The 18,640-nt window shown below is 38.3% G+C and overlaps 1 protein-coding gene across 1 annotated transcript in view; it reads right to left on the reverse strand.

The window, feature by feature from the left end:
* GALNT18 (polypeptide N-acetylgalactosaminyltransferase 18) overlaps positions 1–18,640 on the reverse strand; it is a 419,096-nt gene that overhangs the window by 222,893 nt on the left and 177,563 nt on the right. The gene's annotated exons all lie outside the window — the stretch shown is intronic.

The raw sequence follows: 18,640 nt of genomic DNA on the forward strand, positions 1-18,640 counted from the left end.
TCATCTCTGATATGATCTATAATATAGAAAGGTAAAGGGTCTACAAGCTAGGACACCTGGATTAAAAGCCCAGTTATTACACTTAATAGACTTACAAATAGATGGAATCTATTAATTAATATTAATCATAATTAAATTTATAATTTAGTTAACTCTTGAAATATATTTTATACTAAACAAACCTTAAATACATAATAGATTAATTAATTAATGGACTTAATAGATCTGAGAAAATAACTTTGCCCTCTCAGAACCTGTTGCTTTATTTACTAAATGGAGGAATTTGCATTCTCTACTCTCATCAGACAGAGGGGTGGAAAATGTTTTGTAATTACTGAAAGCACTATATAAACATATTATTACTTTTGTTACTATTAGATAAGATAGCATCTCAGCCTGTAGGCTCATTTGGGAAATAGGAAAATTTGAATACATATTTGACATAGAGATAAGGTAGATGAACAAGCCTGGAAAAACAAACTTATAAGAAATAATAGTAAGTATGGGTTTTTCTCTTGTTAAATAGTAGCCCATTTCTAAATCTTTAAGATGCAATTTATGGCCATTGAAAAAGAAGGGACACAATTGTGCATTGAGCTGAGGCTCTCATCTGCCTACTGTACAGATGAGCACCCAGCCGCCCCCAGACCCAAAACACCATCAATCCTGGCAGCTGTTAACGCCACAGACATCTTTTCATTATCACTCCCAGACGTAACTCTCTCAGAGCCAGGACAGGAACAGCTGTATCACTGCAGCCAGAAGTGGATTTGTCCTTTAGGAAAAAAAGTTAACAAATATCCCCTCCAAACCTCTGGCACCTTCAGGCCTAAGAACTGGCTTTGAATTAATGTCCAAGAGATGTTCAAAGGAAAGGGGCAATTTTCAAACAAAATCTGTTTTTTTTGGCATGACAGGGAAAGTATTTATCACAGGAAAGATAAGGAAACTTGTATTGTGTCTGAACACTATGAATGTATTTGATGTCCAGTGAGGGAGATTCCAAAAAAGTCTTCATGCCAGCAATTCTGAAGAGAGGGGTGGAAAGAGAGAAATTAACTTTTGCCAACTGAAAAATTGCCAATTTAGCAGCATAATTCTGTTCTACTTTTATACAGTGTCAATCAAAGCCAAACAATAGGGTCCTGAACCTTCAGTCATATCAAAAGGGAAAAACCTTTTGACAAAAATTAATATGTGTATTATATATAGCCATAAAATTTAATCATTGGAAGGGGCTTTGGAGAGCACTGAGTTGAACCTTTGTCTGAAACAACAGATTCTTCTTCCATTGTCACAAATATTAAATTTTAATCTGAAGACCTACAATAATTCATCATTTCCTGAGATTGCCCATGCATATTGTTATTATTATTATACTAATAAAATTACTCACATTGATGCAATGCTTTAAATTCATTGGTGAGAATTATGGGTAATTGCTCATTCATTAGCATTCTTTCCCATCCACCAAATTGTCATTAACATTTATCAGATGATTACTGCAAAAGGCTGGGGGTAAAAAGACAATAAACACTTCCTACTCTGGAGGAGTTCAGTCTAAGTGGAAAGACAAGATGCTAACAATGATACATGTACAAGATATATAAAGGATAAATTGATTGGTGGTCTCATAGGGAAAACAGAGTTGGGAAAAGTTTCATGCAGAAGTGGGGAACTTTAGCTGAGACTAGAAGAAAGCCAGCAAAGCTACAAGCAGACCATTACATCTGACTCCCTTGTATTTTGAGGCACTGTAGTATAGGGGGAGTTTAGGAATCAGGAAAGCCGGGGATCTTTCCAGCAGGAGGTTGTCAGATTGACTCAGAGTGAGCTTAAAATTAGAAAAATTAGTCAATAATTGCCTTGTGTAAAAAAAAAAAAAAAAAACCTAGTAAAGATACTTACAGTTGAGGATATGTGGAGATAGGAGACAGAAAATAAGATCAGTCAAGAAGCATTTATTAAAGTGCTATCTATGTTCCAGTGCTACACACACAGTGTCCTCAAAGACTATTTCTAATGATAAGACAATACATAAAAGGAATATGAAAGGGATGGGGAGATGCTGAAGGGTAAGAGAGTGAAGGTAACGGGAGGATGTAATAGAGAAAAGTAGACCTGGATGCTAGATCAAGACATCTTGTCATGGGAGTATCTGGGAAGGAAGGGGTCAAAAAGTGAATGTCTCTTGGCAAATTTTGGAAGATGGGGATGGTGATGATTGTCTTGGAGTAGAAGGATCCTCTGGTCTACTCCTGAGATTACAGAAACACATATTTAGAGACCGACTTTTAAAAACCATTGGGTGTATTTTTTTTTTCATTTTACAGATGTCAACAAGATTATAAGGTTATGTGGTTTGCCACATAGCTAACAAACAAAGGGGAAGGGGATTTCAACCAAAACTTCAAGTCTCACACTCTCTTACATGCTGTTTGTAAGGATCCCTTTTACATACTAGATTAAGAAAGGCCTAAGGTTCTAGGCTCAGTCCTTCATAGGTAATCCTACCAAATGTTCAATAAAACATTACTAGATCTTGCTGTGTGGTGAACTGGAATCAAGAAACATCCCAGTTGTGTCACAACTAGCTAGGAAGAGAAGGAAGAGCAGGAGAAGAAGGAATAGGAGTAACTGAGCAAACAAATATTCCTTCCCTGAATCTCACTTCCTCACCTGGGCAATGAATACAATAATACTTGCAACTATCTCATAGGATTGGAAACATGGTCTGGAAGCATGAGATAATTGATAGGATTGTCAAGAATCCCTACATTTTAATTGCTCATGGATTTGCAAGTTAATGGAAACGTTTTTGAAAGGAATCTAGAAAATGTAGTAAAATTACAAAAAAAAGAATGATATCCTTTAACCCAATAATTTCATTGTTGGGAACATAGCATAAAAGTGCAATTGAAAAAACAATATCAAAGCTATTTATGCAAAGATTTTTATAGAAACATCATTTGAATTAAAAAAAACTAGAAGTAATTTAAATATTAAAAAAGGGGGATTGGTTAAATAAATTGTGGTGTATTCATATAATGGAACTCTATAATGCAATTAAGACTGATAAGTATGAATAATATAAAGGAATTTGGAAGGACATTTTTGAAATAATGCAAAGTGACAAAGAGCAGAACAAAGTACACACTAATTGTAAGCATGTCAGAGGAAAAGGAATTGAAATGAATAGACAAAGAAGAATCCTGATGTAGACTTAATGGAGTGCATGAAAAGTTGAATTTTCAACTGTGAAATTAATTCATTTAAATGTAAATAGTTACCAAGCAAGTTTAATTAGGTCATATGTTTAAAGCTACAAGGAAGCTTAAAGGTCACTTAGTCCAACACCTTCATTTTACAGATGAGGGAACTGAGGCCCACAAAGTTCACTTAACCTGCCTAATGTACCCCAACATGTAAATAGCAGAGCTGGAATTTGAGCCACCCTGTGTGGAGGTAGTTGCTCAATATTAATTGATAATAAATCATTTCCTACCAAAAGGAATTCACAACAACTTTGGAATGAGACTAAAAAGAGAGAGAAATATCAGTTATTATTATTGGGAAACACCACATCCCATACCACTGGATCACACAGTTTATTCTCATTCAGAACACACCCTTCTAATTCCAAATGGCAAAGTTGCTTTAGCCCTGTTTCCCTTTTGTCTTCCTTCCCATTGGCAGAGGCCTGAAGCCCAGGAATTATTCTTCTGAGAGCCTTTGTTGGTGTAGAAAACAACATGAATTGCTCACTAAAAACCAAAGCAGTGGTTAAAAGCCCTTTCAGATGTTGAGCAGAGTTAGTTTTTCCTAAGTCATGATATCTTCCTGCCCAGCTGCTTTCCCCAGGACCTAGGAGTGTAATCACACTGCCTCCAAGACATAGATGATAATCATAAAATATCATTATCACACTCAGTGCTACTCAGCTGTTTCTTAGAAACTAGCTTCTTAGACTGTGGTTTGCAACCCCATATGAGCTTTTGTGATTAAATGTGGAAATCATGAAATTGTGATTTATTATTAGTAGATGTTTGATACCTATTTTAAATACCAATACGCCAGGGTCACATAAAAATTTCTCAGGTAAAAAAGGAATTGTAAGTGGCAAAAAATTAAGAAGCCCTGCTGTAGAAGACTCTCAGAATGACTTTTTGAGAGCCCCTCATCAGATTGGGATTGGAAAAGAGAACAGATCACTTTATATCCCAAGAAAGTCAAATATAGAAGGAAAAGGCCCCTTATATACAAATATATTCATAGCAATTCTTGTTTGAAGAAGGAAAAATTGGAATAAAAACATTTACCCATAAATTACAAATTAATGTTATTAAGGCAATGACTAAGTCATAAAAGAATGAAAACGAAGAGTTCAGGGAAGGATGGGAAGATTCAAATGAACTGAAACAAATAAAGTGAGCAGAATCAGGAGAATCATTTATGTAATGACTGCAATAATGTAAAGGAAAATAACACTGAACAACTTCAGGCATATTAATTAATCATGGCTTCTTGGAATTCACAGTAAAGCATATCTCTTACTTTTCAATACAGAGGTAGTGAATCCTAGAGAGAGAATGAGGGATGCATTTTTAGACACAGCCAATCTGTTGCTTTGTTTTGCTTTTTATACTTTTATATTTTTATGTATTTGATACAAGGGAGGATTTTGTTTGGAGTTTAGAAGCTCAGAGTAGTGCAGTCATTCAGAAGTGATAGTGATATGAAAAAGAATAGAAGTTAAATATTTTAAAAGAGGGTAAAAAAAGAAAGAAAAGAGAAGAAAAGGAGAAGCTTCCTGAATATCCAATGTGAGAGAAAGAGGGGAAGCAAAGGAAAAACTAATTGAATATCCAATGTGAGAGAAAGAGGGAAAACAAAGGAAAAGTTTACTGAATATCCAATGTGAGAGAAAGAGGGAAGCAAAGGAAAAGCTGATTATCCAATGCTAGAGAAAGAAGGAAGCAAAGGAAAAGCTGATTATCCAATGCTAGAGAAAGAAGGAAGCAAAGGAAAAGCTTACAGAATATCCAATGTGAGAGAGAGAGGGAAGCAAAGGAAAAAGTTACTGAATATCCAATGTGAGAGAAAGAGGGAAGCAAAGGAAAAGCTTATGGAATATCCAATGATTCAAGGAAAACCTTTAAATGTCACATTTGATGAAGTATCAACATATCTGCCTTCCCAAGCAGTAAGCCAAAGACGGTGGCTAAGATCAGAATAAGATGTAAGTGACAGACACTTGTGGAAGTCGCAGATGTGGTCTGGTCATCCAGAACCTAAGGAGATTCATGGATTGGATACACAACAAGGAGCTTGGAAAGGTAGCCCAAGCTTTGTGGAAAACCAACAGTGTCACTGGTCTGAAAGCTAGCATGGAGTTTCCCATGTGCTGTTAATTCTCAACTTGCTCTTTCAAATTTCCTGGGGTGGGTGAAAAAAATTATTCTTAAGCAAGTCCTAGAAGCAAAATTCAACTTAATTTAATTCAGTTGAAGAAATACAGTGTCTGATAAGAAGCTTTAGGTTTCTATTGGATTTGTTGAGCAGAAATTTTCTTCTTCAAGTAACTAGTGGGTGTTTACATGGTTCTTGTGCCATATTAGTGAATATTTTGCCTTATAAGGCTGAGTTTGGGCACAGTTCAAAGGGAGATGTGTCCCTAGGAAAATGTCAATCCTTGCTGGAAGCTCCTTATTCTGTATGGGGATAGAAGGAATTTGGAAATGAGTCAGGTTACCAGAAATGACTGTTATTCCTGATAAATGTCCCCAGGCTATTCTTACTGAAAATGTGGTTCTGAATCCCTGCCTGACCTTAATGTAAGAGAAAAGGGAGTGACAGTCAGATGCTGCTACCAGTGCTTCCCTGTTAGTCAGGATCCCAGAGATTTTGGGACCCTAGTCTGAAAGGCGGCTGAAAATGGTTACATTGGAAAAGGCCTAAGAAAGTGGATGAGTGAGATCCCAGAATATCAATGATGTCATACTACAAAATAGCTAACTAATGGCCAGGTGGGACTCTGATGGAAAAATATTGTTATATGAAGGCAAAGGAGTGTCTGCTCCAAGTGATTCAGAAAACTAAATAAAACCAGCATGTAAATTCAGAGTCTAACTCAAGAGGCTGCTTCCCAAGATGAACAAAAAGATGGCAATGAAGAAGCAATAGAGAGAAATTAAAAACTACTCCTTCCAAAAAAGAAAATAAGCTAAAATACGGGGGAATTCAATTTGTTATTTGAGATATGACTGGCACTTTAGATAGCAATAAAAGCTTAACTGCATTTCTCACTTAGTGTAGAACCAGAGATTTCCCAGAGGCTGAGAGATTATTTCATTGCTCAAGCCATCACTGAAAAGGGCAGAAAGTTGCCCATGAGGCTATTGGGAAAAGCCCAAAGATCCATAAAGTGGAGCTTCGGTGCAAACATCTTTCTGAAGTCTGGACCATAATGGTTCTTCCAGCATTAGCTTAAGAATTATTAGGATCTCTCCAGAGGAGCCCTCTCACATTTGCCTTTTGATGGTGAGAAAAACAAGGAAGAGTGAAAAGAGCTTAGTACTCAGAGGCCCAGAGCTTTAGGCGGCCAAAGCCACATGACCATGGCCCAGCCTTACTAAACCAACATTTCTCATCCTCTCTAAGCAATCTACCTTTAGAAAAAACAAGGCAGATTTGGGAAAGCTATAGGGTTTGTGAGTCAACCCCAAATTGCATTTATGTATTCTTACTTATCTTCTCCAGGGCTAGCCCCTTAAACACTGATCCAGAAAAAATAAAATTATGTTCTCTCTCTCTTGTTCTGGGTAGCTAGGTGGTAGGGTGAAATTTTGTAATCAGAAAGAAATCCAGTCACTGAGACTTACAATCTTGATTGAATATATTGATTTATATATATATTTACAGATTACCAGGATAGTAGCCACTGATGAAAAAGAGCCTCAAGCTAATCTGACTAGACTGTAGTCCGAGAAGGTGGGCAAGTAGTAAGAGAAAAAAAAAAAGAAGAAAAGGCCTCTAAGCACTCTCCACTTCAAACAGAACGTAATCTGAGTTTGTTAAATCACCATTTTCCAAATGGCAAAAGTGAAATGATTATATTTCCTTCAGCTTTTCTTTCTCTATCAACCCTTCGTAATGTGCATTTGGAATTTGGGGGAGAACAAGAACCATTTCCCTTTATTCCCGCCCTGAACCTCACTACAAACCATTATAACAACATGCTACAAAAAGCCAAATAGTTTGGTGGGAGGTGATTGTTAAATGAATACCTACCTACATCGCTCTAAATCACCTTCATAGGCTGCCAAGCTGGAAGATACAATTAACTCATGCTCAGATATTCTACGGTGGATTATCAAGTGAAAAGAGGGACTTTAAACCCAGCAGGAAATTGTGAAATTATTGTGAAATTGTTCTCTGATGCCTTTGCCCAGGCTATTGTGATAATCTCCTAAATCCTCCCTGATTGCAGTGAAGAGAGGGAAGAATTTCATTCTCCAAACATCTATTGAAATATTTTTTTATAAAGTATAGGTCTGGCCACATCATTTCCTTTCTCAATAAACTCCAAGAGCTCCCTATTATATCCAGTATTAAATACAAAATCTCCTGTTTGACATTTAAAAATGCTTCACAGTCTGGTTCTAACCTACCTTTCTAGCCTTAGTATACATTATTCTTCTTTATGTTCTTGATGATCCAAACAAATCTGACATATTGTTGTTTCTCACACATGATTCTCCATCTACCACCTGCTATGTCTATACCTTTGCATATAATTTTATATATATATATATATAAATATGTATATATATATATAAATATGTATGTATATATACATACATATATACACTCACACACACACACACACACACACACACACACACACACACACACACATATATATATATATATAAATAAAACTCAAGAGGTAACAGAGCATGGTAGAGAGGGGGCTGACTTCAGAGCCAGCAAGACATGGCTTCTAGTTCTGCTTCTGGGGAACATATTCATCATCTGATCCTAGGTAAGTTATTTAACTTTTCATCAATTTAGACTTTATGTTGCAGAGATGAGAGATAGCAGTGGGTACATGGCATTTACTGATCTGGGATTTCCCTATTCAAATAAAATTAGAAACCCAGATCCTAACTAATATAGCACCCTCTAGATTAATCAAATGCTTTCCTTATAACTGTCTTTTGGAAAGGAAATAGTTGTTTGTATTTTTTCCTGCCTCAATTTGCCTTTTAGTCATTTATAGTTCTTAAATTATTTATTATCATGGACTCCTTTGTTAGTTTGGTGCAGTCTATAAATCCCTTCTCAGAATGTTTTTATGTTCATAAAATAACCCGCTGAGGATTACAATTATAATTGTGAAAAATTTTTAATAAGTACAGAGACACCAGGTTAAGAATTTGTGCATATATTTATATTCCCCAGGGGAATATGAGCTTCTTGGCAGGAGGGATTATTTTCTTTGGTCTTTGTATCTGTTTGTTTTTTAAAACAGGGGATGGGAAGTTGGGTACTATTCTCAGCATTTTGTTTATACAAACTTTGAGTGTGTCTATGGCTTTTTAACCTTAGAAGACTATTTGCATCCCAAAAGAATCCAAGTAGACCATGTCCTAGCACAAGATGGATCTCTCCCACAGAAATCCCATGGACGCTCTATCTGGGCTGTGTAGTTCCTTTCATTGTCCATCTCCATGGTTAAATATCCCATTGCTTTGGACTCCTGGCCCATGAGCTCTGGAAACAGATGTTTATTATTTCTATCATCAACAACAGCCTTGCTCTAATAATAGCTGGTAACTCCCCAGGGTAAAAAGGCTTTGTGAAAGTAATCACAGTCCCTCAAAGAAGAAGGCATCTGAGCAAAGCTTCCCTCCCTCTTTGTTTTGTCCCATGTGAACGCTTACTTGGACACTCTACTTCACTTTTCCATATCTGCCTCAGCTGGATTTTTATCATGCTATCTGCTTCCTGCCTTGCTATCCCCAGTAGGTATAGCTGAATTGCTTCTCTCTCCTTGCCAGCCTTCATAACATAACCCAATTCAGTGCCAGCTGAGAAAATAATTAGCAAATTGTTTGCCCCTTTCCCACACCTCCATTCTTAATAACCACACTGCATCTGGTGAGCTTTCATCCTGCAAAGTTTCAATGATTCCTTCTCTTCCCTTAGGACAAGTGTCTCGGAGAGGTGGTTCCCTATTCTAGGTCCCACGCCAGGGTACCTCCTTCCTTCTTTATTTCGGTACACAACCAGAAACAGAAACGTGCATGGTTCTGAGGTGCTCAATAGACTCTAATCTCTTTGTTCAAACCTACCCTATAAACACACGTTGTCCTCATGGACTTGAAACAATGAACTTCACAAAGCACATCTCATTAGCCCGGCATGTTCCTAATTTCCGGATCACTTGTGCCTCTCACTTTAAGAACTTTGCTTTGTCAATTAACCTTGACATTAGGAAAGTCAATAGTTTGATGCTGTACAGGATGGCCTAACCTCAAGGAGATGCTCAAAACTCTCACACCTGCAGGGTCCAGAGACCTGGCCAGGAAACTTCCCCAAGAACATGGCCACAAGATCTGTACTGTGATCTGGTAAGAAAGAGCATAGAGTTGGACCTGGAAGGAGTCTTTGAGGTCACTTAGCCTAATGCTCTTATTCTACAGATGAGGGAAATGGAAGCCCAAAGAGATTAAAGTGATTCACACAGGGCGTTAATGACAGAATCTGGGATCTTTCCACAGTATGAGGTGGAAACTCTTTCAGCAGAACTATTTCAGCCTTTAATTTAACAAACATTTATCCTTAAAGTCTTACTTTGTCCCTTTTCTGACTTTCCTGACATTTATTATTACATTTATTGCCTCAGGTGTACAGAATCAAGAATGACAAAAGAGATCTGAAATAAAATAGGCTATAAAATAAATATATGAATAAAAAAAATGAGCTGGGCAAATAAGTGTAAGAGTTAACCAATGAACAGTGTATGCCTTCCAAAGACATCAGGGAAGGCTCTCAGCACATTGGACAGTTTCCCAATTTAGAGGAGGATATGGGGGAGAGTCCCATGGGATGGGCAAGCATGGATAGGTCCTCTGTGTCACTGGTGGGAGCACCTACATGCATGAAATCAAATGATCGCTTGAATGGTATAGTTCAGTCAATATGCATTAAAAGCCAGCACTGTGCTAAGCACTGAATGTACAAAGAAAGACAAATACGGTCCCTGCTCTGTAAGTTACTGAGTTGGATATTGGAGAGATAGAGATGACATTTCACAGGTAAAACAGTCCCTTTAGCCTAGATCAACACCTTAATTCTCAACATTTGACTTTTCTGACTTTACCCAGACCACTAGGCAAAGGCTTCATTGTTCTCAGAGAATTCTGAGCTACCCAGCAATGGGCAGAGATCAGGTCAATCTGACACGGACCTCCTTGAGTTCCTTAAGCAGACCCCTCCATTTTCCAACACTAGATATTTTTACTGGTTGTTTCCTAAGTCTGGCAATCTCTTTTTTCTCATCTTCTCCTCCTGGCTTCCTAAAAATCTCACCTGAAGTCTGACCTTCTACCTTTCCTGATCCTTCTTCATTCTAATGCCTTCCCTCTGAAATTAGCGCCAACTCATTCTGTTTATAGCTTATTTGCACTTAGGTTTTGTTTGTTGGTTCTTCCATTAGACTATGAGCAAACTGACAGCAGGAACTATCTTTGTCTCCCCAGTGCCTTTCACCCAGTAGGTATTTAATAAATGCTTCTTGACTTGAGTTGGATTGGAGCATGACTAAATATGCACTAACTTAAGAAAAGCCATCTAATCCAACTTTTGAATTGACAGGAGAAAGGGGAAAACTGATAAATGACTTAGTTATGGACACACAGGGGTAGAACTGGGATTCAAATTCAGGTCCTCTGCCTTGTTTTGTATAATTACATAAAATGTCTCCTTCACTAGAATGTAAGTCCCTAGAGAGAAGAGTCTATTTCATTCTTGCTTTTGAGTCCCACCTCTTAGTACAGTATCTGAGACATATTAACTTCAAAAATACATGTTTGTCTGTCTTGTTGATTGACCACATCCAGTGCTTTTCCCACTATTTCACACTTGTCTTCCTTATTGTCAAAAGAACAGAACATTAGATTCCGAGTCTCAGCTCCTTTAATTGTTAATTTGGGACAAAACTTCTGGCTTTTCTGGAGCTTCAATTTCTTTAGCCATAAAATAGAGATCATGAGTAATACTCTTAGAGGCAACTAGGAGATGCAATGGCTAGAGCACTGGGCCTAGACTCAGGAAACGAGTTCAAATGTGGCTTTAGACACTTAATAGCTATATGACCTTGGGCAACAATAATTTATCTCCTGCCTAAAACTTAAACTGTAAAATGGGGATAATAATAGCAACTACTTTACTGGGTTGTTTTAAAGTTCCAATGAGATATTACTTGTAAAGTACTTTGAAAAATGCCTGGTGCATAATAGGAGATTAATAAATGCTTGTCCCTTTCTTATCCTTCCCCCTTCCTATTGACTCTGCAGGGTAGCTGTAGCCATTAAATGAGGTAAAGACTCTAAAAATTGTAATAATAAAGCTATACTGTAGTGTGGAAGTGCTTTGTAACTGTGCCATAAAAAATATGAGCTATGATGATGGCAGAGACAAGGATGATAATAACAATAGCATAGACACATAGGTCACCTTCTCAGTTCCCCATAACATTTACTAGCTTCGTATCATCAATGCCATCTTTTCCTCCTCTTCCTGCACCTGATTAGAATGCTACATGTTACATTTCAGCCGGGCTGCACGGGCCGGGCTCCCTGTGTTTATAGAAGGATGGTTCTGGATCTCTAACAAACTTTCTCAACCTTCTCTCTTTCCTTTCTTTGAGTCAAGCTGGCCATCTGCCCCTCCATTTACTTCTCCAAGGATAGGATGATCCACCTCTCCTAGAATACAGTGATCAGATAGCAAGGACAAATCTGTGGTTCCCTAAGCGATTAATAGATCAATACGTGTTCTTGGACACTCATGATCTCCCTCCCATTAGCCATATGCTCTGGAAGGCAGACTATTTGCCAGAAAATAAGAGACTTTAAAAGATATAAATTCAATCTGAAATCAGTATTAATACTATCAGGGAAAGCAGGGGATGGGAACTGTGGAGACTGGAAGGAAGCAGCTGTGGCCAGAGTCCAAGCAAGAACCCCAGCCTCTCTCCTATACTTAGGCAGTCTATATAAGCAGGAAATGGGCTGGCATTTATACTAACAATATATTGTAGCTTGTAAAGTTGAATGTCTTGAAAGGAGGGAGAATAAAGCCAGTTGATACCTCTTTATAGAAGTTCCAGGGATCTGGGTGTTTTGTGTAACCAGGGATTGTGAACCTCCCCCGGGGAATCTTGTGACATGTCCAAGGTGTTGGGCACAGAGAATACCCCACAGAGGATAAAGTGGCAAAAATGAGAGCTTTGCCCTTTGAGGGGAAGCTTCGTCCTTGATGAGACCTGATAGTCCTTCCTGAATTCTCCAAAGTACCTGTGAAAGGGGTGAGGGCAGTCAGAGGTATACAGAGCCTGCTCCAGGGACACACTTTTCGGGTGGTTTCCTCTTCTCCTCTGGTCCCATTTCTTCTTTTGTTTTCTTAACAAGCCCAGAAACCCTTATTCTTTCCTTCAATCCCTAATGTATCCTCAGGGCATGAAGTATGAAATAACGCTTTTTTCAAAGACAGGAAGGGAACATGAAGGTAAACTAGGAATTTAGCAGCAGATGGGGAGAATCAGGAAGAAGATGGCTTGAGAGACAGGCACATCAGATAAATTCTCAGCAGAAAGGTCACTTTTCAAGAAGCAATTCACATTTTATTTGGTGTTGGTCTCATGCATCATAAAAAAAGCTTTTTTTCCCCCGGAAATTTTCCACCAGGTAGAGATTTGACATATTTCTTTGAACCAAGAAAGGTGAAGGATGACTAGCTGCTGTGGGAGGATTTGGGGGATCTGTGGATATAGGTCCATACAGTTTCACTGCTCTCTGGTGCTCGCTGCCTTGAAGTGTAGAAAGCCACTAAGCCAGTGATAGAAGTGTTCCAGCTTAGGAAAAGTCAAGATTGGGGTTTCTGTAGTAGAACTCTAGGTCCTGTTTAGCCCAGCTATGGTACCAACACTCCATTACCCCTACCCTATCCTATCCTGTGGGCACATCTTCTGCAGACCACCTGTCCTGTCCTAAAATTGTAACGTCATAGAATCTCAGAGGCAATCAAGTCTACCACATGTGTGATTTCCAATAAGTAGTTAATCCAGTTTCTGCTTGCAGATATGAATAGAAGGTCAGGTATTTCTAGAAGTGACAGGGAACTAAGAATGCAGCCCATTTCACAGATTTTATTATGTGTTGTTTTTGTTGATATTGAACTGAAATTTGTTGTTGTTGTTGTTCAGTTATTTTCTATTGTATCTGATTCTTTGTGAACCTATTTGGGATTTTCTTGGCAAAGATACTAGAGAAACTTGCCATTTCCTTCTCTAGCTCATTTTACAAACGAGGAAACTGATGCAAGTAACTTGCCCAGGGTCCCACAGCTATGATGTCTGAGGCTGGATCTGAACTCAGGAAGATGAGTCTTCCTGACTCCAGGCCTAGAACTGTATCTACTGGAATACCTAACTGTTCAAATTTAGCTATTACTGATAATTAAGCTAACATTTTTGTCATGCTTTAAGGGCTAGAAAGCACTTAACACATATATATATATATATATATATATATATATACTCACAATCGCCCTGTGAGATCAATGCTTTTATTACCCTAACTTTTAAAAAAATTTAAAGCTTTTTACTTTTTAAAACATATGCATAGTTTTCAACACCAAAACCTCATGTTCCAATTTTTTCTTCTTCCCTTCTCATATCCCCTTTCCAAGATAACAAATAATACAGTTTTCAATATTTACCCTTGTAAAACCTTGTGTTCCAATTTTTTCTCTCTATCTTCTCCCCATTCCCTCCCTTAGATGGCAAATAACCCAATATATGTTAAACATGTATAGTTCCTCTATACATATTTCTACAATTGCCATGTTGCACAAGAAAAATCAGATCAAAAAGGAAAAATGAGAAGGAAAACCAAATGCAAACAAATAACAAAAAGAGTGAAAATATTATGTTGTGATCTACACTCACTTCCCACCGACCTCTCTGGGTGTAGATGGCTCTCTTTATTATGAGATTATTAAAACTGTCCTGAATCACCTCATTGTTGAAAAGAGCCATGTCCATCAGAAGTGATTATCGTGCAATTTTGTTGTTTCTGTGTACAATGTTCCCTTGGTTTACTTAGCAATCCCCATTTAAAAATGACAAAACTGAGGCACAGAGAATTTAAATGATTTGCCCAGAGTCACACATCTGAGGTCAGATTCAAACTCATTTCTCCTGCCAGACTCTCCTAATCTTAGACCAATGAAACAATCCTGATCTCTCTTCCACATCTGAAGGACACTTCAAATATTTGAAGACAGCTCTTATACCCTTTTCAGCCTCTCCAGGGGACTAAGGACTAAATTTCTCATCTCTTCCAAGTTTCCCTTATGTATTATTATTGTCTCTTTGTGTGGGCTTGTTAATAATATTTCTCAAATGTAGTTCCTAGAACTAAGCATAGTGTTCTCATGAGTCTTGACCAGGATGTAGGACAGCTGGGCAATGACTTCTAGTAGGGTAGTCCACAGTCCTGTTTACTCTTTGGGCTGCCACATCCTGACTGTTAATTGACTATATAGCCATTAAAAATCCTGTAGTAAATTTAATCCAATAATCATTTACCAAACACTTACAATGTGCATAGTTCGGTGAAATAAGAAATTCAACATGTATGTCTCATTCTATGCCCTAAGTCCCCCAGCTCTATCAGCAGGTGGGTAACATGCTCCATCATTAGTCTTCTCGAATTGCAATTGGGCATTGTATTGACCAGCATTCAGATTTTTGGCTTTGGGTCAATAGGGCCACTCACCATCCATTACTAGGGACTTCGAAATGGAAGAAGAGAGCAGAGAAGGGGTAAAGAAAGAAAGACAAAATCTGGAATAGCCCTGAAGGATTGGGAGTTATAGGAAGAGAGATGGGCAAAAATGGAGAACTGACTAAGATAATGAATGAGAAAATGGTTTGTAGTCATAAGACACTCTAGAAATAAGAATGATTACTTAAGTGGAAATGCTTGACTTTCTCCAAACTTGTGCATCACTCTTCCCTTCTCCATTAGCTACAGTCATAAGTTGTTTGAATTAAGTGCTCTAGCCCTTTGCTTTTGCTTCAATCAGTCATTCACTCAACAAATAGGTATCGAGTGCCAACTATGTGAGAAGGCTTGAGCTCAGTTTAGAGTTGAATGCGTTACTGAGAACTAAAATGAACATAAATACTCATTGTAAACTATAAAGCACAATGGAAATGTAAGGGATTCTGATTACAAATAATAATAAATCTCATCCTGCAAGAAAGGCAGGGCAAGAATTATCATCTAGAAAGGGGACATAGATTACCCAAGATCACACAGCTACTAAATGGCTAAAACAGGCACTCGAACACAGTTCTTCTGATTTTACATTAAGGAATTAATCACCGTGGGATGAGAAGGGGAATATGAGTCCTCCAGTATCCCTTTAAATGAGTCTGCAGATGAGGTTGTCTCTAATGGGCAAAGGCTTGAAGATAAATTGATTATCTCTTTGACTGATAGATTATGGGTTCCAAGAGACAAAAAGGTGCCTACTGTTTCCCTTCCTTTCTATTTTAGGACAAAATTTTAATGAGATTCATCCACTTTGTATCGCAAATCACCTGATTACATAGTACCCTGATCAGCAAACCTGACGATGAATATGGTACAGTGGGCAATCCTCATGTAATGGGATGGGTATAAGGCAAGGGGATACACTGTCCAAAGGCTTCCTCTTGGGAGGCAGCAGAAAATGCTGAATTTGAAGTCAAAGGACCTCTGTGTGAATCCTGTATCTGCCATTTACTAGCCTGTGTGTCTTTGGACAAGTCATTTAACTTCCTTGGGCCTCAGTATCCCCACCTGTAAAAGGAGAACATTAAAATAGATGGCATCTAAGGTTCCTTCTAGCTCTCAATCTTTGATCCTTCACCCAATTTGTCTTGTTTCTTCATCTGTAAAAGGAGTAGATTTGATTAGATCCTTTCTGACATTCCTGCTATTAACTTCTTTGAGCCTCAGTTTCCCCATCTATAAAAATGAGACAGTTGAACTGGATGACCTTTAAAATTTCTTTGAGTTCCAAATCTATGAATCCATGACTAAATTAGTCAGGGAGAAGCCAAACTGAAGGATAAGAGATTGAGGGTGATTATTTGGGGAAATTGAGGAAGATTTTATGCAGGAGATAGAAAATGACACAGTAAGGGAGGACCTCACTGGGAAAGAAAATGCATTTAACCAACAATTTGATGTGGATCCTCTCAGACCACAGAACACTGCTGTGGAGGACAATTTTTTTAAATAATAGAAACCATCCTAGTCAGCCTTCCAAGGTGAAGGATTTTCCTGTTGATGGACAATCTGCATTCCCCCAGAGAGATAGGGAACATGTCCTTGGCTGAGTTATTCTTAAAGCGGCTGGCTCCGGCTGATGCTGCGTACTTAGCATTTAGCAGGCATATGGACAGCAGAGAACTTATTTCTGGCAGGAAAGGTTGGGGATAGACATGCCATTCAGGCAGCTCCAGAAGACTGAGCCAATAAAAACTGGGCCTTCGGGGGGAAGGTCTCTCACTAATGGCAACTCAGCAATTTTTTCTAACCCAGCACAGTGAGGGTCAGGACCAGGGCTTCCCTGGAGTAAGCAAAGATATGAGTTTCTCTAAGATTTGTCATCAGTAATATTTTAGCTCTTGATGCAGTAGCCACTTAATTGAATATTCATTAAGCACTATTATATTCAAAGAAGACCAAAGTTCTTAGGATCATAGATCTAAATCTGGAAATCATTTCATTTAATCCTTTCATTTGACAGAAGAAGCTGAGGTCTAAAGATATTAAGTGATCACACAAAAAGAACTGAGATTTGAATTCAGGTCCTCTGGTTCCAAATTCAAAGTTTTTCTTCCATGTATTTTAATGGCTTCCAAATCTTTCCTCTGATACATCTTAGTTGAGTAATCATGGGCAAATCACTTGACCTTTTGATACCCCAGGAAATTATCTAAATTATAGACAGACTGCTAACTTGCATAGGCAGAAAGACTTTCCATGTTAGGAGTCCCCCACACTGATGAAATCTCAGGTCCACACGCTATGTGAGATAGGATGCAAAAATTACAAGTAGATAGTCTTGACCCTAAAAGAATTTACATTATACACGGTGTTCCAAAAACCTCAGTGCAATTTTAAGCTGAGAAAAGGGGTAGGTGGAGAAAAGATAAAATATAAATAAATTGCAAAGGCAATTAAGGAAAGTAAAGATAATAGTTATTAGAAAAACAGGGAAGGCTTGAGAATCAGAGATGATGAAAATCTCTGAAACCAGTAAGGAGAATGGCTTATGACAATGCCCATCTCAACATTCCTAAAGAAAAGTCCAGGGGCCAGTAGGAAAGAGTCTAAAACTAGTAGTCAGGAAGCCTGTGAAGGTTTGGGGAAGTTTATTCTCATCTCTGAATCTTAGTCTTCTCATCTATAAAACACAGGTACTGGAATCAATCTCTAGAGACCTTATGGCTCCTACATTTTAGGATGCTAGGAGTCATAGATGATTGAATTGGAGAAGGGTCTGTGGTTATAAGGAAAGATGCTAGAAAAGAGGGAAGAAGGGTTGGGCCACCAACCAGGAAAAATATTAACATCTTGTGATACAAAGACTACTGGGCTAGCAATCAGGAGGTCTTCCAATATTTGACTTGCCAAAATGACCAGCTTCCAAGAAACCAGCACCTGCTAGTCCTCATCTGCACTGATTTGTTCACATGAGGTTAATACATTTTAGGAAATAAATTACCAAATTGGAATATCTAAAACATGGTCAGGTTGGTGAGAGACCTACAAACCATGCCAAATGAACACCAACTGAAAAAAATTGAAATTCTTTAGTCTAATGAAGATAAAACAAAGGGAGACAAGAAAGTTCTCTTTGAATATGAATTGAAGGGCTGTCAAGAGGAAGGAAGGAAGGAAGGAAGGAAGGAAGGAAGGAAGGAAGGAAGGAAGGAAGGAAGGAAGGAAGGAAGGAAGGAAGGAAGGAAGGAAGGAAGGAAGGAAGGAAGGAAGGAAGGAAGGAAGGAAGGAAGGAAGGAAGGAAGGAAGGAAGGAAGGAAGGAAGGAAGGAAGAGAGGGAAGGAAGGAAGGAAGGAAGGAGGGAGGGAAGGAAGGAAGGAAGGAAGGAAGGAAGGAAGGAAGGAAGGAAGGAAGGAAGGAAGGAAGGAAGGAAGGAGGGAAGGAGGATAGAATAAGGAAAGATCAGAAGTTAAATTAAGCGAGGCTAATTACTCAGACCCAACACTCTATTATATCATCTCATTCACTCTATTCACTGTGTCATCTAGTTGGAATAAGGATAGAGATTC

This window comes from Sminthopsis crassicaudata, chromosome 6 (assembly GCF_048593235.1).
Source record: "Sminthopsis crassicaudata isolate SCR6 chromosome 6, ASM4859323v1, whole genome shotgun sequence".
Lineage (NCBI taxonomy): Eukaryota > Metazoa > Chordata > Mammalia > Dasyuromorphia > Dasyuridae > Sminthopsis > Sminthopsis crassicaudata.